The sequence below is a fragment of the Saccopteryx bilineata genome, chromosome 2, assembly GCF_036850765.1.
Source record: "Saccopteryx bilineata isolate mSacBil1 chromosome 2, mSacBil1_pri_phased_curated, whole genome shotgun sequence".
NCBI lineage: Eukaryota > Metazoa > Chordata > Mammalia > Chiroptera > Emballonuridae > Saccopteryx > Saccopteryx bilineata.
The window spans coordinates 65685577-65695743 of record NC_089491.1 but is presented as its reverse complement, the minus strand read 5'-3'; positions in this window follow the sequence as shown (position 1 = coordinate 65695743).

Sequence of the window (10167 nt, the reverse complement as noted above, 5' to 3'; positions counted from 1 at the left end):
AGGGCCAACATCCAATATGTTTTCAAAAAAGGTTTAAAACAAGCCAATGCTTGAAATCATCACAAAGATTTCAGATGTTGGTTTTACCTTCAGAATCCAGACACCTTAAATTCTGCCATCACGCTCCCCCCACCTCTTTTCAATAAAAGGTTTTAACAAGGACATAGAAAAACTTGACATAATTCTGCAACATATAGAAAGTAAAACAACAGACTGATATGGCTTTGGGTTTTATTCTAGAAAGTGAGTGTGTATAACAGGAAGTATATTTTAAATGGTGTATTGTGATACTTCCTCAGGGTTCCTCGACATAATGAAACTTAAATTGCTTCGTCATTAAAAGGACTTCCCATCATGAGTTACAACTTGTAAGAAGGCTCTGGATCCCTGCTGTCTTGCCATAGCAAGGTTGGATTAAGAAAATGCTTCTGGTAATGGTGGTGAGCTCAAGCTGAAACCGTGTGACTTAGAGTAGGTGGTGACATAATTTACTTAAACATTCCCCAGTAGTAGACTTTTAGGTACTTGCCTCTCTTTCTCCTTCCCTCCTTCTTACTTACTTCTTTCTTTGTAATCTTGGTAATTTGAAAATTGATATATTGAACTCTTCGTTGTTTGTCTTTCTACTTATTCAATTCAAAATACTGTATAATGAATGAATATTAAGATGTCCATTGGCTTAGTTATACCATTTCCTTCCCAAGTGAGAATTTTCACCCTTTCAGAATAGCACATATTTTTAACTTGAAAAAATTATGAGAAAGATATTGCCTTAAAAATCTAAAAGGGAATGTGAAATTCTCTTTAGCTTTAATAAAATAGAAATAGACTTGTGGGATTAAGCTTAAAATGCTCTCTCTTGCAAATTTCTTTTTGAAGCCACACAGTGGAATACAGCAGTGTTTTCCCCAAATTTAGTTCCTCTGATATTTTCTATTTAATCTATTTCACTTTTCTAAAAATGATCAAGACCTCAGAACATATATTTCATGACCTGCTAGCCTGGTTATGATCATCAAGTCAGAAAAAAACTGGTGGCCCTGGCTGGTTTGCTCAGTGCTAGAGCATTGGCTCAGAGTGTGGATGTCCGGGTTTGATTTCCAGTCAGGGCAGACAGGAGAAGCGCCCATCTGCTCCTCCACCTCTCCCCCTCCCGCTTCTCTCTCTCTCTTCCCCTCCTGCAGCCATGGCTTAATTGGAGCGAGTTGGCCCTGGGCACTGAGGATGCTCCATGGCCTCCGTCTCAGGTGCCAAGAAGAGCTTGGTTGTGGAGCAATGGATCAATGACCCAAATGGGCAGAGCATCACCCCCTAGTGGGCTTGCTGAATGGATCCTGGTTGGGACACATGCGGGAGTCTGTCTCTGCCTCCCTTCCTCCCAAGGAATAAAAACACAAACAAACAAACAAAAAACTGGCTTTAGAGCAGGGGTTGGGAACCTTTTTGGCTGAGAGAGCCATGAACACCACATATTTTAAAATGTAATTCTGTGAGAGCCATACAACGACCCATGTACGTTACACATTATCCAATAAAAATTTGGTGTTGTCCCGGAGGACAGCTGTGATTGGCTCCAGCCACCCACAACCATGAACATGAGCGGTAGGAAATGAATGGATTGTAATACATGAGAATGTTTTATATTTTTAACGTTATTATTTTTTTTATTAAAGATTTGTCTGCAAGCCAGATCCAGCCATCAAAAGAGCCATATCTGGCTTGTGAGCCATAGGTTCCTGACCCCTGTTTTAGAGCCACCTACCATTAGCAGGCTGAGTAATCTTGGGCAAATAATTTACTGAGTAGTCAGGATTAAGTAATATCCTCTTAGATATCCTATAACATATAAATGATTTTTATAACTGGGGGGGGGTGGCGTGGATATTTAGTTTTTTGGTTTGTTTGTTTTAATCAAGCAATGTTCAGGATGTAACATAATGATCAACAGGAAAGATAGGAGGCAAATGGAATTGGCCCAGAATCAACACACCCAAATGGACAAAGTCAGACAACATCAGAGAAGAATCCAATAAGCTTCACAAGCAGCAAACCCAAAGAGTGATATTGGCAGGCATCAAACTCGACTGCGGTGAATTCTACTTCATGGGGCCAGTACCAGCAGAGAAACTCCCATGCTGTGGTGGAGTTGAGCCTTCCAGTTAGCTAGCCTGAAGGGCAATCTCTGCACGAACAGGCTAATAGCAATCAAGATCCAATTACAACACGGGGCCCACATAACCCACACAAGGGACATTCCTGTAGCACCCAGTTCAGGTGACCCTAGAAACAATGCCACTGGGTCCCATAAGATACCTACTATATAAGACCATCCATGAAGACTGGGAGTCATAGAAGATCTAATACACAGAAAAACACAAAAGGGCAGCTAAAACAGGAGACAAAGAAAAGGCCTCAAATGACAGAACAGAAGAAATCTCTAGAAAACGAGCTAAATGAAATGGAGATAAGCATATTATCAGATATACAGTTCAAAGTAATGGTTATAAGAATACTCAACAACTTGAAAAAGGACATAGAAACCATAAATAAGAAAAAGTTAGAAATGAAGAATATAATATCTGACATCAAGAATTCACTGGAGCCTGACCAGTGGTGGCGCAGTGGATAGAGCATTAACATGAGATGCTGAGGTTCCAGGATCGAAACCCCGAGGCCACCAGCTTGAGCACAGGCTCACCAGATTGAGTGTGAGATTGCTGGCTTACGCATGGGATCATCAACATAATCCCATAGTTGCTGACTTGAGCCCAAGGTCACTGGCTTGAGGAAGGGGTCACTGGCTCAACTCTTGGTCAATGCACATATGAGAAGCAATCAATGAAAAACTAAAATGACACAACTATGAGTCAATGCTTCATATCTTTCTCCTTTCTTGTCTTTCTATTTCTCTCATGGAAAAAAATACACTGGAAGGAATAAACAGTGATTGGATGAAGCAGAGTATCAAATAAGCAATATGGAAGACAAGGTAGAAAAAACAAAGTAGCAAAAAGAAAAAAAGAATTACAAAGACTGAGAAATGGCCTGACCTGTGGTGGCGCAGTGGATAAAGCGTCGACCTGGAAATGCTGAGGTCGCCGGTTTGAAACCCTGGGCTTGCCTGGTCAAGACACATATGGGAGTTGATGCTTCCAGCTCCTCCCCCCTGTCTCTGTCTCTCTCTGTCTCTCTCTCTCCTCTCTAAAATGAATTAAAAAAAAAAAAAAGAATTGAAGACTGAGAAATGTTTAAGGGACATTTGAAACAACATAGTGTGTAACAACATCTGTATCATAGTCATAGGGGTACAAGAAGAAGAGAAAGAGCAAGGGATTGAGAACCTATTTGAAGAAATAATGACAGAAACCTTTCCTAAACTGGTGAAGAAAAAAGATACATGAGATCAGGAAGCACAGAAAAACCCAAAGAGGCCCACAACAAGACACATCATAATTAAAATGGCAAAGGTTAAAGACAAAAAGAGAATCTTAAATACAGTAAGAGAAAAGCAGTTAGTTAACTACAAGGGAGCTCCCATAAGATTGTCAGCTGATTTCTAAACAGAAACATTTCAGGCCAGAATGGATTGGTATGAAATAGTCAAAGTGATGAAAAGCAAGGAACTACAACCATGTCTACTTTACACAGCAAATCTATCACTTAAAACTGAAGGAGAAATAAAGAGGTTTCCAGACAAGAAAAGGCTAAAGAAGTTCATTACCACCAAATTGGTATTACAAGAAATATTAAAGGGTGAAGAAGAAATAGAAGAAAGAAGGAGGAGGAGGAGAAGGAGAAGGAGAGGAAGGAAAAAGAGGAACATAGTTAAAAATAAAATGACAATAAATACATACCTATCAACAATTACTTTAAAATTACTTTAAGTGTAAATAGCTTAAATGCTCCCATGAAAAGACATAGGGTAGCTGAAGGGATAAGAAAGCAAGACCCTTATAGATGCTGTCTACAAGAGACCCACCTCAGAGTTAAAGATACACACAGACTAAAAGTAAAGGGATGGAAAAAGATATTTCATGCAAATGGAAGTTAAAAAAAAACAGCTGGGATAGCAAAACTTATATCTGACAATATAGACTTTAAGACAAAGACTTTAGTAAGAGACAAAGGACAGTGCCTAATGATAAAGGGAACAATCCTACAGGAAGATATAACCCCTATAAACATTTATGCACCCAACATAGGAGTACCTAAATATGTAAAGCAAATCTTGATTGATATAAAAGAGAGATTGACAGCAATACAGTCATACGAAGGGATATTAATACCCCATTGACATTAATGGATAGATCTTTCAGACAGAAAATCAACAAGGAAATGATGGCCTTGAGTGACACACTAGATCAGCTGGATTTAATTAATATCTTTAGAGCATTTCCCCCCAAAGCTGCAGAATATACATTCTTTTCAAGCATACATGGAATATTTTCTAGGATAGAACACATGTTAAAACACAAACAGTCTCAATAAATTTAAGAAAATTGAAATAATAGTAAGCATTTTCTCTGACAATATTGGTGTGAAACTAGAAACACACACATAAAGACATGGAAGCTAAATAACATGTTACTAAATAATGAATGGGTTAACAGTGAGATCAAGGAAAACATCAAAAGATACCTAGAGACAAATGAAAATGAAAACACAGCAACCCCAAATCTATGGGACACAGCAGAAACAATTCTGAGAGAAATTCATCGCATTACAGGCTTACCTCAGGAAACAAAATAATTTCAAATAAACAATCTAACTACACTTAAAGGAACTTGAAAAAGAACAACAAACAAAGCCGTAAGTGAGTAGAAGAAAGGAAATAACAGAGCATAAATTAAACAGATTCTTAAAAAATACAAAAGATCAATGAAACCAAGAGCTGGTTTTGGGAAAAGATAAACAAGATTGATAGACCTTTAATCAGACTCATCAAGAAAAAAAAAAGAGAGAAGACTCAAATGAAATCAGAAATGAAACAGGAGAAGTAACAACTGACACTAAAAAATTCAAAGGATTGTAAGGAAATACTATGAACAGCTATATGCCAACAAATTGGACAGTATGGACAAAATGGACAAGTTCCTGGAAACATACAATCTTCCCAAACTAAATATGGAAGAATCAGAGAATCCGAATAGACAGATGACAGCTAGTGAAATTGAAGCAATAATCAAAAAACTCCCAAAAGACAAAAGTCCTGGACCAGATGGTTTCATAGGTGAATTCTACCAGACACCCAAAGAAGAACTAACACCTATCCTTCTCAAACTATTCCAATTAATTCAAGAGCAGGAAAACTCCCAAGATAATTTTATGAGGCCAGCATTATCCTAATTCCAAAACCAGATAAAGACACTACAAAGAAAGAAATTATAAGCCAATATTCCTAATAAGCATAGATGCTAAAATCCTCATCAAAATATTGGCAAACCAGATCCAGTAAAGTAGCAGAGTACAAAATAAGTATCCAGAAATCAGTTGCATTTTATTCACCAATAATGAGCTATCAAAAAGGGAAACTAAGAAAAAAATCCCATTCACAATTGCTTCACAAAGAATAAAATTCCTAGGAATAAATTTAACCAGGCATTTAAGAAACCTGTACTCAGAAAATTATAAGATACTGAAGGAAGAAATTGAAGATGATACAAATAAAGGGAAGCATATACTGTGTTTATGGATAAGAAGAATTAACATTATTAAAATGACCATACTACCCAAAGCAATCTATAAGTTCAACACAATTTTTATCAAGATACCAATGGTATATTTCATAGTGCTAGAACAAATATTTCAAAAAGCAATAGTAATCTTGAGAAAGAAGAACAAAGTTGGAGGAATCACACTACCTGGTATCAAAGTATACTGCAAGACCATAATTTCAAAACAGCATGATAGTGGCATAAAAACAGACATAGATCAATAAAACACAACAGAGAGCCCGGAAATAAGCCTTTGTAGTCAATTAATATTTGACAAAGAAGGCAAGAACATACAATGGGGTAAAGATAGTCTATTAAATAAACAGTGTTGGGAAAATTGGACAGATACATGCAAAAAAATAAATCAGACCACCTTCTTACACTATATACAAGCATAAACTAAAAATGGATCAAAGGCTTAAATATCAGACTTGAATTTATAAATATTCTAGACAAAAAAACAGGCAGTAAAATCTCAAGACTGTCTTGCAGCAATGTCTTTTCTGATATATCACCTCGGGCAAGAAAATTACAGTAAAAGAAAAAAGATACAAGTGAGACTACATCAAACTAAAAAGATTTTGCACAGCAAAGGAAACCATCAACAAAATAAAAAGACAACCAACTGAATGGGAGAACATATTTGTCTATATATCTGATAAAGGCTAAATATCCAAAATTTACAAGTGGGTTGTTGCAGTATGGGGTCCTCATGGTTGAGAAAGAGGAGAGACATAAGCAACTACTATGTGTGGAAAAAATTTTTTGAGAAGAAAAATACCTAGAGAAGATTACAGGAGTTTCCTGTTCAATATGTTGTGCAGAACATTTGCAGAGACTCCTTAAGAAGTCTCAAATACTATTCTTCAATGCTTCAGCAGTTTGTGTTTTTTTAGAATGTTATTACATACTTGGATTGAACCACGTGAAGCCTCGGCTTTATTCAGGTTACATTATGAAATATAATTGCCTCTGTTCAAAAAATACTTTTCCTGACTTTGTTGCCCTCTTAAATTATTGTCATCTCTGATTATTCCATTTCCATAGCAAATGTCAATAAACTATAGCATCACTTTTTTCACCTATCAAATTAACAAAATAAAATACCATAATTAAAAATAACAATAGCACGCCTGACCAGGCAGTGGTGCGGTGGATAGAGCATTGGACTGGGATGTGGAGGACCCGTGTTTGAGACCCCGAGGTCACCAACTTGAGCATGGGCTCATCTGGTTTAAGCAAAAGCTCACCAGCTTGGACCCAAGATCGCTGGCTCGAGCAAGGGGTTACTTGGTCGCTGTAGCCCCACATTCAAGGCACATATGAGAAAGCAATCAATGAACAACTAAGGTGTCGCAATGCGCAACAAAAAACTAATGATTGATGCTTCTCATCTCTCTCCATTCCTATCTGTCTGTCCCTGTCTATCTCTCTCACTGTATCTCTGTCTCTGTAAAAAAAAAAAAAAAAAAGAAAAAAGAAAAAATAACAATAGCAGTAATAGTAAAACATATACCATTTTTTATGTCAGAACTTCATATTGATGATTTATATGTATTAGCTCATTAAAATTTTACAAAAATCCTATTAGAAAGATACTGTTATTGCCCCTATCTTACAGACGTGGATACTGAGGCACAGAGCCTGAGTAACTGGTCTAAGCTTACACAACTAGGAAATGTCATAGCTGAGATTTGAACTTCAGCTCTGGCTCCAGTGTCTATGATCCTAGCTACTGTACAAGTGTGGTAAAATTAGCATCCTTATTCATACCTGGTGACATTATGAATTTGTTCAACCTCAAAAATTTAAATACAAAGTTACCAAATGACTCAGTAATTTCACTCCTAAAAATTTTGTCCCAAGAGAATTGAAAACATATGCACAAAAACTTGTACACAGATGTTCATAGAAGCAGTATTCAAAATAGCAAAAAAAAGCGAGAACAATCCAATTGTCCATCAATTTTTAAGGAATAAACAAAATGTGGTATACCTATACACTCTGAATATTATTTAGCCACAAAAAGGAATGAATTACCAAAAAATGCTACAATTTGGATGAACCCTTAACATCTTATGCTAAGTGAAAGAAGCCATATACAAAAGGTCATATATTATATGATCTATTTATGTGAATTGTCTAGAATAGACAGATCTACTGGCAAAGAAAGCAAATTAGGAGTTTCCCAGGGCAAGAGGAAGGGGGAGAATGGGGAGTGATTGCTACTAATATATGGAGTTTCTTTTTGGGGTGATGAAAATGTTATGGAATTAGATAGTGATGAGAGAAAAGGATCTTGAGCCCACTGTTGCCATTATATTACAAAGCCACTTAGTGTCACTGTTGAGGAGCAAAGTCCAGACGAGGCTGTACTAAGCTCAGTGATTCTCTGTGCAGGTTCAGATAATGTCCAGGCTAGAGGTGTACCCTATGATTGAAGTGTAAGGTTAAAATTCCGACCATGTTACCCAGAGCATGGGAAACACCATTCCATAAAAGCTTAATGTTGAAGAGCTTCTAGCCTCAGTCCCATGTACTGTGCAACTAACTACTTGCTCTTTATCACAGATTGAGGTTCTTGGCAAACTCTTATTAATGGAAAAATTCACACTCCTTGCAAAAGCATCACTGTTAAAAAGAAATACCTCTAAGCATGTCTTAAATATTCAAAAACTTTTTTAAAAACTAGATTATGAATATATAGGGAAATAGAGTAATTTTCATTTCCTGAGGTAGGAGACTTTTAATGAGTTGAAAATTTTACATCAATTCTCTCTAAAATATTTATACTATTTAGCCCAATATTTCCAATCAAAATAATAAAAAAACTATATATAGGAAGATGGTCATCATGGTGTTGACAATAGCAAAACAATCAGAAATATTCAACAACGGAAACTGGATACATACTTCCTGAAAATATACCACCTGTTTAAAATGGCACATATAAATGTATTTAACAATATGAAAATTCTTATGCTATAATGCAAAGTGATTTTTTAAAGCACCTATTTGTACATATGTAAAAATATACACAAATTCATACAATTAGAAATAATGCACATACCAGCTAAAGTTATATTCATTTGATCTGAAATAAAGTCTCATAATCCTCTTATCCCACATTCTATAAAATGTGATATATATGTCAAAATTTCTCTCAATTACCAGTGTATATATTCTCATGGTCACTTTTTCACTTATATTTAAAAGTTGTGAACATATCATATATACTAGAATATTTATAATATATGTATATGGTTTAAAGTTTATCTATTGGGTTTCAATCAGGAATCGGAATTATACTCAGTTGGTTTGACTAAAGAAATATTAATGTAACACTATTTAAAGAGGTGTGGTGGGGTTAAGAGAACCATCCAGTTGAGGCAACTCTATCATCAGGTTGACGTTAAGAACTCCAGAAGTTAAGAAATTGAGAGCTTTGGTGCAACAGTGGAAAGTCCATGCCATCTTTAGGCTAAAGAACAAGGGCGGAAAGTATTCCCAGAGCTCCATTAGCTGAAATTGTGGAGGAGGGACCCATGGTCAAGAGTTGAGGTTGTGGAAAGACACAGCCACCACCAGATCCTTAGCTCAAAACAAAGAAAGAATTGCTAAAACATACCCTACCTCTCTTTCCTCCTGCCTCCCATCTCCCGTGGATGCCTCCACTGTTCAAACCCAAATGGAAACCAACTGAGGAGATCCCAGGTGATGTTTTCCAAAGAGGTCAGCTTATGGGGTAAAGAATAGGGCAGGGAAGGGAGGAAAATAGATCTGAGGGAAGACAAACAGAAAACCCAGCTAGCCTACCTGTTTTGCCACCCTGGATTTATTCTTGCCCTTTGCTGAAATGAAGAGAAGCTTACGCCCTACACGTGAGAATTCCAGAGTCCTACCAACCACCAAATTGCTTTGAGGTTATGTTAATTTGGGCATATTCTGACCTAGAAATTAAACTATAATATTTGTTTCCACCAGTACTCTTCATACAAAGTAACAGTGAAAGAGGGGCAAGAAAAATATAACCAGTTAACATTTTATATGCAGAGCTACAATAGTACCTGCCTCTACGGCTTGTTGCTAGGCTAAAAATGATAATCAAGCTTCCTACTTCATTCACTTATATTTTTCTTGTCCTGTTCACTACCTTGGTAGAGCAGGATTTTTTTTTTTTTTTTTTTTTTTTTTACTGGATGAAGTGATGCAACACTTTAATCTGCATGGTCTGAAATTTAAGTAGTCCTGACTTTATCAGGTTACTGCAGTTATCTTATGGTCATCATTATTGCAGATGGGAGTATTAAGTCGTACCCAGTGAATCTCTGGGTCCCGTGCACAGTTCTCCTTGCCGTCATCATATAGCTGCAAACCAATTTCCCTTCAGTAATTGGGATCGGTCATCCCAAATTTATCGCTGCGAGGTAACAAAATAAATAGGGGTCAATTT